A 12222-nucleotide genomic window follows, 5' to 3' on the forward strand; every position below is an offset into this window, starting at 1 on the left:
CCCGATCTGTGTTTTTACCTGAAGAACCAAGAAAAAATGACTTAGTAAGATTTCTTATGGGCACCTGAATTTTATTTCTGATAAAGCAAGTTCAGGGCAGGGTTGCCTCGAAGAGCAACTGCTAAAAAAATGACAGAAAAGTTATGTATTAGCAGCAGTATATTAGAACCACAGATGGCCTTACCTACTTTATTCTTTTTTTATTTATGTACTGCAAGACATTATATAGGCAAAAATAGAATTTCTCTTTACTTAAGAGCCAGTTCTTAAAATGTTTTTGTTTCTTCAAGAGGTGCTTTCTCCCAAATACTTATGTAAACACCATAAACTGTCTAAATGAAGTATGTCTTGGGGCATGATACAGAGTAAAACGAGCAACTCGACTCTACGTGGTCTATGCAGAAACTTATGAAGAAATAACAGGAACTGTGAATTTCACATTTTTTCCAGTGTGTTCCTGTTGCTGAATGCACAGGCTGTAGAATGTAAATAACCACAGTGATTTTTTAAGGAATGGATAGGTATGCAGTATCCATGTAAACTGAAACTAGGATGGAGACAGACTGATAAGCTGGGTCCAGCCTCAGAGGCACACACCTTTTGCCAGCTTCTTGGATTCTTCAGCACCATAGAATCGTTACAAATAACTGCAGATGCAGATTTAGCTGTTATGAAAAAGCAGGTTGTAATCACTTTATGCCTTTGTATGTCCTCTTGAGGATATACAGCGTATAAACGATGAAATTATAGAGATCATCACCAGAAGATGAAGTTGCCCTGCAGCAAGCCCCGGGACTTAATGGAGGTGGACACGGGAGATCCCCACGTTAGTACGCTCAGCTCGAGCAAGCAAAGCGGCTGAAGCACCATCTATAAGTCAACAGCTCTCTCCCAAGCCTTGATGCTACTATCAGTCTTACTTTCTCGGCAAGGTAAATTTAGAGGGAGGTATTCTGCGTTATTTCCAAACGCAGCAGACAGCCGGTGGTTTTTTTTTTTTTCCCTCTTTCCTCCCTTTCCCGCGCGTGTGAGAAGCCGTGGGCCAGCGCGGGCGGCCTGTCCCCGCGGGGCCGGGGCGGGGGGCAGCTCCTCTCCCTCAGAGGGGCTCAGGCGCCTCACCTCCCCGGCTACTTCTCTTAACTCCGCCGAAAGCTTCCCGACTGCCGGTTCATCCTCCTCCTCCTCCGCTCCCTCCCGCCTCGGTGCCACCTCCGCCCGCGGGGCGAGGGGCAGCCCTGCCCGCCTCGCCCCGGCTCGCGCCCCCTCAGCTCTTCGCCTCACAAACCCGCCGCGGCGGCCGGTGCGAGGCGACTTGAGGCGCGGCGGTCGGTAACGCGCCTGCGCAGATCTCCCGGGCATGCTCATTAATAGCAAAGGAGCTGAAAAGGGGGAAAAAAAAAAAGAGAGAGAAAAAAAAAAAAAACCAAAACCCACCCTGAGAGCGAGCGGCGCCGCTGATACTACACCCGCCGGAGAGGAGCGGCGGCGGCAGCAGCCGCAGCGGCGGCGGTGGGGCTGCGCCGAGCCCGGCCCCGCTTCCCCTCGCGCCTCGGCTTCTCACAGCCTGACGCGCCGCCGCCGCCGTTCGCTGCGGGTCGAGCCGCGGCAGCAGGAACCGGCGCCGTCCCCTCAGCGGGGCGGAGGGGCCGGGGCGGGCTGTTGGGGGGGGGAGCCGCCAGGCGCCGGCAGCGGCAATGTGGATTTATATTCGCCCGCGCCGCAGCCGCCGGGGAGCGGGGCGCGGGCACCGCACCTAGAGGCGATGGGAGAAGCCGTCGGCGGGGCTGAGCCGGGGCGCTGCTGAAAGTTCAGCCGGTGGCCGCGCTCGGTAAGTTTGCCGGGGAGGCGGGAGCGGCGCCGCGGGCGCCCCGAACTTCGCCTCTCGCGGGGGGCCGGGGCGGCGAAGGGCGGGCGGAGGGGGGGTTGCCCTGCCCCGCCGTGAGCGGGAAGCCGCCGGGCGCTCTCGGAGGGGCTGTTCCGTGGATGCCGCTGGGTGTGTACGTGCGCCTACGTGTGTGTGTGGTGCTCGCCAGGCGGGAGGACGGTGCCGCGGCGGGAGCGTGGCTTCCCGAGGCGGCGCGTGTCGCCGGTGCGCGGGCGCTCCGCCGGCTGCGGGGAACCCGCTTGCCGCGGCGCCTGCCGAGGGGGGAGCTGGCGCCGTCGCCCGGCGGAGATGCCGCCGCGTCCGTAGCTGCGCCCGGAGGGGGGGGGGGGGTGCTGAGGCATCAGCTCTCCTCGCGCCTATAGGGGGTCTCCTTCGCCCGCGGTTGCGGCGCGCTCGAGCGAGCGGGCGGACGGGGTGGGTCGGCGCGGCGCGCGGCTCTGCCCGCCCGCCGCTCTCCGTCCCCGTCGCCGGCTGAGGCGGGGCGGGGGCGGGCGGGCGGTGTGCGCGGCCGTCCGCGGCGGTGGGGAAAGGCGGGGCGCGCTCTTTCTCTCTCTCTCTCTCTCTGCCGGGGGCCGCCGCCCGCCCCCGCGGGACGCCCCGGCGCGGCGCTTTGGCTCCGGCTCCGCGCTGGCGTCGCGGGAGCGCCCCGGGGCCGCTCAGGTGAAAAGCCGCATCCCCGGTGAGCGCGGGGGTGAGGTGGCTCTGTCGGGGCAGCGGCACCGCGCTGTCTGCCCGGCGGTGGATGGGGGGCTGCCTTGTTTCTGACTGATTCTCAGGCGTAATCTGTTAAATGTATATTCTCCTCCTGCTGTCTACGGGATCTGGTAATCTCTAGTTCAGGCGAGGCGTGCGTGTGTAGTCGTTATACTGCTCTGCTGCTTTCAACTGCTTTTTCCCTAAATACCTTACAGCTGTAGCTCGTGACTGACGCTTTAGGCTTGGCTGATGAATGCTTAGACTGGCTACTGCTACGATTGTGGTATGTAGAGAGGTCCCTGCTTCTTCAGTATTAACTGTATGATCTTATCGCGTTAAATGTCAGCACGTTTACCTTAGCAGATGTGGGGTTTACATGTTCTAATTCTGAAATCAAAGGCAAGAACTTCTGCCACCCCTCCTCCATTCTTTGGCTTAAACGTATGCTGCCTTTTCAGACTGTATAATAACTATCGCAGCGATGGTCTTTCATTGATTGTGTTTGCGATATCCAAAGGTTGTAGATACCCATCTTGATTGTGCTGATGCTTCTCTGATAATTAACGAGTCAGATACGCTGTACGATGGGAATAAATACCAGCTGTCCGTGTGGTGGGGCAAGCATCTCAAACATCTACTATATCTCCAAATGTTTTTGCAGTAACAAAACCCCACCGCTCCTAGTGCCTGTATTTTAGCTGTTAATTGTGAAGCTTAATGTAGAGCAATTTGATATTTGAAGGATGGAATTCCTGGTGTTGTAGAGAACACTTTGTGAATCACAAGTGGCAAGATACACTGTTGTAGGGAAAGAGCTACCTATTGGAAGGTGAGACCCAGCCCAATAGTTTTGCTTCTTTCCTGTCCATAGTTTCTTTTCAAAGCTTATTTTATGCATGACTTGCAATGCTATGGGCTAATTTCAAAATACTTCTCCTCACATGAAATACAGGGTTATTAATAAACTAGTTGCTGCTTTCCCTATAGATAGCATGTATTGATAATGTAAAATCATCAGAAGTTGTTAATGTGTTTTTAATGCATCTGTGTGTTTTGGGCATTTTGGCTTGTTTCAGGAACTCAAATCTTTCAACATCTTGGGCATTTAGGAACCTTTGTGGGTGTTGCCTTTTTTTTTTGTTTTGTTATATCACAGTTTTGTTTCAAGGAATGATTAGAAGTATTGTGAATAACACATTCTAAATAGGTTTTGTTCTATGAATGTTTCATCTTAAACACAAAACAAAAAAACCAAATACACAAGAAAACTACCTTTAAAATACTTAGGTAAAAATCTTCTCTTTTGAAGAGAAGTGCCTTCCATTTGCCAGATTTTAAATATGTAAATGACACATAAATCAAAAAATATAAAATTCTTATTAAAAGCAACTCTTAAGAATGTGGGAATGCAAATTACTAATCTTAACATCTCAAGTAGTCAGATGTGGAAGTAAATGAACATATTGTATTGATGGCTTATGTATAAAAAAGCCTTTGAAATGTGTTCAGAGATCTATAAAAGCAGTGTCACGTGAGAAAAGATGTAGCAACGAAAATCTATTATTACGCATTTGATGTCATATCGTAATTTAAAATGATGTTTTTTAAAACTGAAGAAATGACATGGTTGCTTACACATGTGCCTGTAGTCACGTGTGTATGGAGATAGCAAACATGTTTGCTCTGCATTAATGGAATAGGTAAGCATACTTCTTTTCATTGAGGTAGGAAATTCTGAGGATTGGCGTTGATGTTAATTGGAGGAGGCAGGACATTATTCAGTGTGATTCATGAGGTCTAAATGGTATGAATTTAATATTTAAATGATCTTAATCTGAAAAATGTAAGAAGAATAATGCTGCTGCTGCTGCTTAATTTATCATTATCTCAGGGCTTTGGTTATGGAAAAACAGTCCCCTCCATTTGGTTAGGAATATTTTTTGTTCCCATTTTACAGACTGGGATAATGGTGCGCTCTTTCTTTGCTTCAGTCGCAATGACTGACGGTATCTCACAATGACTGTAGTGGGACTAGATTTCTTATGTTTTACAGTTGCAGCACAACTGAGTTAATGTTTAACACTGTGTAACTGTAAAAAGCATCAAGTCAAAGAGAGTTTGATTGTGCTGGCAACCTCTTGCTAATACGTAACGTTCTACCTAGGTGTTACCACGTAGTTGGTCTCTTGACAATATATTTAGGGCCAAATAAAGCTGAAAATATGCAGTGGTCTTGGTGGTGTTCTCTCTCTTAAACAGTCTGAGAGGTCTTAAGAACGGGATATGTTTATCCTTTATGACTTATAGAAATATATACACATACATTAAAAATGTGACTGTAAGTAGGTTTTTCTAATGAGAACCTGTCTTTTCTAAAACTTCTTTCCATAAAATATTGAGGATACCCAAATACTCAACTCTACAAAAACTTACTAAAATATCCAATGAACTACTCTGTACTGAGAAAACAAGTCAGTTTCTTTCCTACTGTATTTACTATTTTAACATAATATTTCTGAAAGCTGCTTAAAAGATACTTAAGCTACTTCTTTGGTTTTGTTTTTTTTTTTTCCCTCTAATAGTATATTGAGTGTGTTATTGAAAATAAGTATTCCTTCTTTGTTTTCACTCTGTTGCACTGAACTGTTTCACTGGAAGTTGTCTATTTAAAAGAACAAAAATAATATATATTTGATATTAATCTCCTTGGCTGAAGCTACTGTATGAGGCTCTTGTATTGTTTTCTACTTTCTAGTACAGAATTCTCATTTTCTGAGTTTTAGAAAACAAGTAGTGTAAGATTGGAGGGAAAAGATTGCTTCTAGTTAAATGTGTTGTCTATAATAAGTGTATTGAAATTAAAATCACTGTATTGAACTGGACTTAGCACTGGCTTGTTGCTTTGGAAGCTTTCGCTCAGCAGTGCTTATTTTCTGTAGCCTGCCTTAATGAGCAATTACTGCACTCTTCCAGTTCAGAGCCTCTTTTAAGTAGACAGTACTGCTTGTTCCAAATTATAGATGTATCTTTCTGGTTTGCCTGTAGGCTGTTGGCATTTTTGGTGTTTTCGTTTGTTTGTTTTCCTGAATGCAGAGAGATGTTTGCTAAGGGTTATGAGGATTCCATAAACTTTTTTGTGTTTTGGAGTTGATTTTTTTCCGGTTTGGTTTTTTTTTTGGGGGGGGGGAGCGGGTAGGTATAAAGTTCTGTTTTTATACAGTGTATGTGTGTGTCTTACCTGTACATCTCTTTCTGTCTATATGGACTTCAGTCTTAAATAACTGAAAACATTTTGACATGTTTTAAAGATTTCATATTTCCATTATTGAAATGTTGGGCTTTAGATCTGAAAATGGTTGTAAGCAAATAGTCCCTTCTGTAACTCTGTTTCGGGACTGTAGGTAGGTTTGGAACGCTATTTTGGATGACATTTTCATGCAGTTGCTCTGGCTTCATTTTCTACTCTAAGGGATAATTGGTTTATGCATAATTTTGTTCATATGAATGTTCATAGACTGCACATGGTGTTGGGGTTGCAGAGGAGAGTGTTTTGTAGCAATGCAACTTTTAAAGAAACATCTACTAAAAGAGAGGTCGCTTGGGACTTAAGCGGGCATTAATGAAATACTGGCTGCAGTGTGTACGTGTAGTGTATTTGCCTCATCTACCAAAGAGTTTTGTGTTGGGTCGTATTAACTACAGAAACTTAGTGAGAACAGAGTCATTTAAGGGGAAAGATTCTTAGATGGCATATATGAACGTGACTGCGTTGACTTTGCTTTGAGTAGCGTATCAATAACTTGACCACTCCTTTTAAGGGTACTGCAATTAAATAATAGTATTATTTTCGGTTTTCTTCTGATAAATCAGGGTGTTAAACAAAACCTTCAGTTTACAATAATTATCTAATAGAAGAACTTCAAAAATAGAACTTTGCAAGTTCTGCTCATTTCCATGGCAATGGGTGGTGGACTGTCGTGCTTGATAGAGAATGCAAACCTGGGAGGTGGTTGACTGTCTTCCACTGTGTTTCCTCTTACCAGTACTCTGATCCTATGGAAACTGGTTCCAAAAGGAATTAGCAGCCAACAGCAGAGTGTGGGGAGTATGATGGGGCTTTCATGTACTGGTTGGAGGAGTGAGACTTTCTTGTTCCATTTTTGTGAAATAAGAAAGATTCATGGTGGTTGTCTTGCTTATCTGAAACAACACAGATACCTTTTTTTTTTAAAAGCAAGTGAGTAAACTACTTTTTTTGTAACCCATGTTTTTGTTCCATGTCGTGGTTTAACCCCAGCCAGCAACTAAGCACCACGCAGCCGCTCACTCACTCCCCCCCATCCAGTGGGATGGGGGAGAAAATCAGGAAAAGAAGTAAAACTCCTGGGTTGAGATAAGAACGATTTAATAGAACAGAAAAGAAGAGACTAATAATGATAATGATAACACTAATAAAATGACAACAGTAGTAATAAAAGGATTGAAATGTACAAATGATGCGCAGGGCAATTGCTCACCACCCGCCGACCGACACCCAGCCAGTCCCCGAGCGGCGAAAAACCCTGCCCCCCCCTTCCCAGTTCCTAAACTAGATGGGATGTCACATGGTATGGAATACACTGTTGGCCAGTTTGGGTCAGGTGCCCTGGCTGGGCATGAGAAGCTGAAAAATCCTTGACTGTAGTCTAAACACTACTGAGCAACAACTGAAAACATCAGTGTTATCAACATTCTTCACATACTGAACTCAAAACACAGCACTGTACCAGCTACTAGGAAGACAGCTAACTACATCCCAGCTGAAACCAGGACATTCCAGAAGACACTTTCTTTTTCAGCTGCTCTGATGTGTGATATGATTTTTCTGACTTAGCTGTGCAGCCCATTTTGTTTCTGAGTTCATTTCTTACACAAGGCATTAGCCAACTACTGGACCAGGGAGGTGTCACGGGGAAAGAAATTAATGCAGAAGGAGAATTGCTTGTTGTGGGCTTCCTGATGGTCTGGATACAAGCCTTCCTGCTTGTTCCTATAAGCTATTCTCAGCAGAAATATCTATTACTCATATACAGATCTCCTCTTTCAAATTCTGTCTTCCACATGTGTACCACTAACCATAGAGCCTTCTTCACCTCTGAAGATCATACAGCTTTCCTATAGACAGGTGCTCCTTTATCACCAAATTATTTCTTGCTCCGAACTACTGCTGTGTTTTTCTGACGTCATTCTCTGCCCCATTCACCTTTTTTTCCTGTTCCTTTTCAGATTCCTCTTACTCCGGCTTCACACAGCTTAGTCCTTCCTGTTCACAACATTTGAGAACCATGCTTACAGGTCTCATTCTTTAATAACTACTTGATGTGCTTTATAAACCATAACAACTCAATATCCCTTGTTTTCTATACATCCAGGTAGTAGATGCACCTATGAGCTGACTTCAATTTCATTTTCCTCAGTTTCTTCCCCAGCTCTTTCCTCAGCTCCCAATTCATCCAAAATTTTGTCTGCTTTTCTGCAGAGCCCTGTATCATCATGTTGAGCCCTTCTGTTTTGTGAAGTCCAGCGAATTGAAATCCACGCAGTTCTGCATTCAGCTGCTTTTTTACAACTTTGATCTTAACCATCATCAGCCTCCCCTTATAGTCTCACCCAGAGGTAAGCCTTTCTCCACCATCTCTTTCCTCCATGTTTTTATCCAGATCTGAGTATGGGAAGGAAATATCACTCTTATTGCATTTTTTTACCGAGGAAGTGCCACATACCAGGTTCTCTAACATTAAATCAGTGTTGAATTGAGAACTCTATGGTTTTGTGAGTTTTAGTCTTTTATTTCCCTTTGCCTCTTCTTTTTATTAGTACTTCGGCTGCTACAAGCAAATTCTATCCCACCCCTATAAAATATAAATCATTCTCTTTGCGCCCTCAACTAGTAAAATAGCATTTAAATGCATATCTTAATATATTTTTGTTGTTTAAGTTTGTATTATTAACTGCTTTTAAGTGACAAAGATCTGGTTGTAGGCGTAGTGAATGGTATTGTTTCTTCTTCTTTCTTCTTTTCCTCTTAATATAGGTGGCAATTATTTACAAAAGAGAAGCCCTATAGTCAGAGTTTGCACCTAGATCTTTCCTAGCCTAGGACAAGATGGATTTTACAGCATGTAGGCTAGCTACTTTTATCAGCAAAGATGTCCTGTTTTTTTTGTACAAAACAGAATTTTGGGCATTGAAGTTTTTAGGTTAATACATAGGAACTGTCTTGGATACGGCATATCTGCAAAACTTATTCTGTGCATTGTTGTAAAAGACACCTCTTGCATTTGTCCGAATGATTTGGTGTCCACAAATGGTGGTGTTCCTCATCTGCACAATGCGTTTTCATGCATGTTTCCTAGAACACGAGAGCTAACCTCTATTACAATGTAATTATAGCACCATAATGTTTGGAGTTTTATCAGCCCATTAGCTGTACTGTGTATTTCCCCAAATTCCATACATTTCAATAAATCAGAATCACCATGGACTTAAATGTCTTTAAAGAGTACAAGAGTAAATCTTAGTAGTAAGCATCTATTTTGGTTATTAAAAAAATCAGAAGATGCAGCACATGAAGATGAATGTGGGAACTTTACTTTTACCACTGTCTGTTGTTTGAACCTTGCAGTACTGTTTTGAGAATTAATGTTCTGGTGATGCTTATTAAATAAAGCATTATTTGAGAGGAAATGGGCCAATTTCTCATAAATGTAAATAGGTATATTTCTACTGATGTTGTATGTGCCACTACATGCCGCATTTCCACCTACGTGGAAATATGCTACTGATTTCATCATTGAAGTCATAGCAAGTGGTTCAGCAGAGGATTTGATCCTGATTTGCTTGCCTAACAAATGGTTTGAGCAGGGAATGAGAGAGAAGGGATAAGATGTCTTCCATCTGAACTTTTGTAAATGTAGGTGCATAGCCATCATTTTATGACACGCTGTGCAATTTTGTTGTGTAACTAAAGCAGATTCTTATCTTGGCAGACATACTGGAGGGAAGAGTTAATATGAACATATTCAACTATAATTTAATTGTGCAACCTTTTAATGTTTCATTAACACACTTTATTTAAAGTTACGTTGTCTTTAGAAATGTTAGGTTAAATTGGCTGCTTAGATTAAGAGACTTTTAAGTCTATAAAGCGCAATAATTTTACTTGTGGTCAGCAGCTTTAGCAATCACCATAAATTATACCAATTGTTTTAATTTCAACAGACTAAGTTGTCAGTTGATAAGTAGTCAATAGTAAGAAGAAATTGCATTTTAATGTTGCTCATATTTGGTTCATAGTATTTTTGTAGTTGATTACGAGTTACAAAATTGAATTTTGGAATCACAAAGCATATATGAGCTGTATTGAACTGCTCTGAGCAATTCATACTAAGTTTTCTGGAGTAGCAGCTACAGACCATGAGAAATTGTTTATATGTTGATGTTACCATTCCCAAATGCAAACCTGTAATGTACATGAGAGATTATCATAAATTACCGCACTGCTATTTTAAGACTTCATTTAGATGGTATATCAACAAGGTCAGGCTATTAGCAATTGAGTTATGTTGGGTTTTTTGCTTGGCAATTTGCTTTTTTTTTTTTATGGTAGGCATGGAAGCGTCAGGGTTTTTTGGTTTTACAGGGGTTTTTTTTTTAAATAAAAATAAGTGATAGAATGAAGTAAGACTCATCTTACGCACTTAACTCCAGGTAAGAGAAATAACTGTTCAGTCCATATGGTGAAACTAGGGAAAGACACCCTGTTTTCTGTTTTTTTGTTTGTTTTTGTTTTGTGTGCTTTGTTACTGAAGTCTTCTCTATAGAATGCAAATATGGTCCATCTTTAAAGACATTATGGAGAGAGACAGATGGATTTGACATTCTATGTCTAATGCCATCTCTTTATCTTAGAAGTGGGAACAGAACCAAAACCAGGAATGATTTGAAGTTCCTTTCATGAGCAAATTAAGAAGAAACTGGGACTGAGAAATACTACATTGGGTGTTGTGAAATGAAAAATTCTAAAGCATTTTTTTAAATTTCTCTTAGCCCACTTCTAAAGAAGAAACATTGTTTTGACATGAACAAAGAATGAAACAAATTGCCAAATTTCATCAAAATTTACAGCTTTTTTTTTAATCAGTGCCAAACAGCATTATTTAGTGATGAAACTGTTCAGCTAAAAGATTGCCCAGCTCAGACCCCCAGCCCTATTTTGCAATAATACACAATACAGCTTTAAAATGAATCTCCTAAGTATGTGTTTTATTCTTAGTACAAAATGTATTTACTGTCTTTATATGTATGTACACGAGCTGTTACCACATCTAATGTGTGGTAACCCGTGTGTGGTAATCTAATGGAGCTGTAGCAAGCTATAGCTTGTAAATCAGCATCACAACAATTATCTTCAAGTAAATGTTTCTAAGCTTCTCAGGACCTAACTAACTGAAGCCAATCATAGAAGACTTAGGAAGTGGATATATTATAATCCTAAAAATATTTTAAAATTACTTAGTTATTGCTGTGAAATTGTTGATCATTATAGTAAAAAAAAAAAAAAAAAAAAAAAAGACGAGTGCTTCTGTATGGGGTGGTGTGGTTTGCTATGCAACTGAATTGTTGAGAGTGAGTTTTGTTTCTTTTTTTTTAAAGTCTACTTTTTTATTTTGAAATATTGCCCTTGAAATAATGAACAAAGGAAAACAGTTTGTTTTCATGAGACCAAACAGACTTTAATATAGTTTTGTTTTCTCTTTAAAGGCCCAGTCCTGATCCCACTCATTTGAGTTACAGGATTTTCTGCCTTTGAAATTAGTGAAAATAGTATAACGTCAGACCGTAGTTTAGCAAAGACTGCTGTAAGCAATTTTACGTATAGTAGTCATTGTTCTGCTTCTTTGCTGTTTTAAAGTGGTAAATGCATAAAGTACTGTCATACTTTTGCAGCTTTTATGCAGGTTAAGAAAAGGAGATGCAGTGTTTGCTTTGCCACCTTTGCTTTGCTCGCCTTTAAAGTTCTGTTATAATCCCAGTGTACAAACTTTAAATTTTCCAAGATTTCTGTGCTCCTCTCATAAGGAGGTTCTCTTTCTGTTAGAACTTGCATATGTAAAACCCATGTAGAAGTTACCAAGAAATATCATAATGTAAAAATAGTAAGGGGAATTTAATCCATTGTTGTTGATTTCAGCATTTGACTACAGTCCTCTCTAATGAATAATAATAAAAAAAATCGTTATTTGACAAATGAGAATGTTTCCTGTGCTTGGGGAAATCATGTTGAAGCTAAGACTTGTGAGGGCTTTGGTTCAGAAATAAAATACCTGGTTTAGAAAAATTTCTTGATTTTTATTACGTAAGGTTACGTGGAATCCTAGGTGGACATGTATTAAAGTGATGCTATTGTTCCTTTGTAGACATTGATTTAGTCTTTACAGTATATTGATGTGGAAAAGTTATAGCAGGTTATCCAGCGTGTCATTCATTACCAGCGCTATGTTTATGCGAATATGATGCTAGTTTGTGATTGACATGACTAAATGGAGATCCCTCTAGAGAACAAAAAGCTCTGATTCTAGCTTCAGTCTAGGTAGTATGCA

At 41.9% G+C, this 12222-nt stretch overlaps 1 protein-coding gene across 3 annotated transcripts in view; it reads left to right on the forward strand.

Moving 5' to 3' along the window:
- The first annotated feature begins 232 nt into the window (after positions 1-232).
- TENM1 (teneurin transmembrane protein 1) overlaps positions 233-12222 on the forward strand; it is a 348313-nt gene continuing 336323 nt past the window's right edge. Inside the window, exons 1-2 of one of the 3 annotated variants that reach the window (XM_069811008.1) lie at positions 233-1828; positions 8100-8236. The gene's annotated coding sequence lies outside the window, so the exon portion shown is untranslated. The remainder of the gene's footprint in view (positions 1829-8099; positions 8237-12222) is intronic. The other 2 variants (XM_069811010.1, XM_069811009.1) reach the window with 2 other exon arrangements.

Source organism: Haliaeetus albicilla, chromosome 23 (assembly GCF_947461875.1).
Source record: "Haliaeetus albicilla chromosome 23, bHalAlb1.1, whole genome shotgun sequence".
NCBI classification, from domain to species: Eukaryota; Metazoa; Chordata; class Aves; order Accipitriformes; family Accipitridae; genus Haliaeetus; species Haliaeetus albicilla.